The sequence below is a fragment of the Miscanthus floridulus genome, chromosome 14 (assembly GCF_019320115.1).
Source record: "Miscanthus floridulus cultivar M001 chromosome 14, ASM1932011v1, whole genome shotgun sequence".
NCBI classification, from domain to species: Eukaryota; Viridiplantae; Streptophyta; class Magnoliopsida; order Poales; family Poaceae; genus Miscanthus; species Miscanthus floridulus.
In genome coordinates, this window is record NC_089593.1 from 65653405 (window position 1) to 65655366 (window position 1962).

Below are 1962 nucleotides of genomic sequence, written 5' to 3' on the forward strand. Positions count from 1 at the left end.
CTCAAACATAGCACACATTTAAATCGAGCTTGGGATAGATCGATACATACTTAGACTACAAGTGCAGTAAATTTCAGCATTTACATTGTTGATAGTAATAGTATTCCATCTTCATTACTCAAACCACATAACTGAACCTAACAACTATGCAGCTAAAAACAAACAATTTCCAAATCCCTTCCATGCCCTATACATGAAAGCACACCACAGCCCCAGCTCTGGCAAATCTGAATCAACATAACAGGAGTCACAAATTCCATAACAAAACAAACCGCACATAGTAAATCCACATGAACCAGGAGCACTCAAACATCTCCACGTACCTGCTCAGCTGACAAAGAGGTGGCAGCAACACAAGAGATCCAAGCAGCAGTGAGCGCCACAGCGAGCAAGCATGGCCTGCCCCCCACCGCCATTTGTCGAGAGGAGAAGAAGGCGGCACAAGGAGCTTGGGGGAGAGATCGGAGAAGGAAGTAGGGGGTGTACTGCAGGGGCTAGTGGCAGAGCTGGCAAATCCGCAGGCCTAGGACCAAACAAAGCCACATAACGATAGTTAACAATGGTAAATCATAAAATGCATGATCTATAGCACATGTCAATCAAAAGTATAATTGTACAATAAACTTGGTAAAGAAAAAAACTGGAAGAGTTGCGAAAGAAAGACCAAACTAGTGCCGATTTGGCTCCCCCACCTATCATCATGTCTTCATCAACGGTAGGTTGTCTCTAATTGTGATTGAACTGCATGTTGGCTTGGTAGAATTAAAGGCAGAGCCACGCAGGAGCAGGAGAAATAAAGGATTTCAATGTCCTGCTACTCTTTACTGTGCAATTCTAGTACAACTCTACAAAATCCGGCATAAATGTCTCAAAAATGAATTTGTTCAATGGAATGACAGACAAAGGATGGATCATAGGAAATTGAGGATTGTGAAAATGAAAACGAACCTGCTACATCGCAAGGATCCAGCACCTGCACCGCATCTAGACGTCTCTCGCACGCGGCACGACCTCTGCCCGCACGAAGCCGGTCGCCCGCCGGTCACCAGGAGCTGGCGCCGGCGCCACCAGCCGGTCCTTCGAGGCAATCAGGACCTGCGGAGTAGCGGACCAGACCTCCGAGCTCCGACCTCCGCTTTCAAGATGCGCCGTGACTGATTGGGAGTTGGGACGTAGTCGATTGGGGAAGAATGGGGAGGTCGGGCCGTCGGGGGACGGGGGTGGCCTCGCCGGCGCCGCTACCCGCTGCTTAGTCACGCAGAGGTCTGTCAACCAGGCCGACGGCGACAGACAACACAGGCTAGCGACAGTTATGGGCCTTTGCCCTTTGCTACTGGGTCATTGACTTTTTTTTTTTTTGAGAAGCACCGCTCTTTATTATTGATCAATTTGGGTAACAATATATTACAAACGCCTTCCCGCGGCGAGAAAATTTACATAGTAATTTTATTTTATAGCTTAGAAAATTTCCTAAAATCACACTCTTATAGAGCCTAAATTGGAACTATTTGAATCTCCTATGGGCTCATTTTACTTTTTATTTGCTAGTTGATACTCCCTATCTATTATAATTAGTCTACGTTGGTGACCCAAACTATGAAAAAGTTTAAGTGATTTTGATGACAAAACAAGTGTCATATATTCAGGCCCGGTCCTGTCAATTTATAGGCCTGGAGCGAAGCTAGAAAGATGGGCCCTTCATTATAATTATAATTATAATTATAATGATATGTATAAAAATTATATCTTTTTTTTTCTATTTTCACTTCTAAGTTGCAACAAAATAAATTTGAGTATCGGCTGTCACATTGCTTAAAGCAGATGATTTTATTCTCGTGGAAGTTAATCTTTAGACCAAATAGCTTCTCAATCTCACGAGTACCGTACCAGTTCCTCTCTTGTAGTGTCGGATCAAATTCGGTGCCTCTCTTGTAGTGTTAGTTCAAAAAGAGGCACATATGA

The 1962-nt window shown here is 44.1% G+C and overlaps 1 long non-coding RNA gene across 1 annotated transcript; it reads right to left on the minus strand.

Moving 5' to 3' along the window:
• On the minus strand, positions 1-1262 carry LOC136502764 (uncharacterized). Its single transcript, XR_010770693.1, has 4 exons — positions 949-1262; positions 693-845; positions 324-523; positions 1-227 (listed from the first exon to the last, which is right to left on the minus strand). It is a non-coding gene; the product is annotated as an uncharacterized lncRNA (long non-coding RNA).
• Positions 1263-1962: the final 700 nt, after the last annotated feature.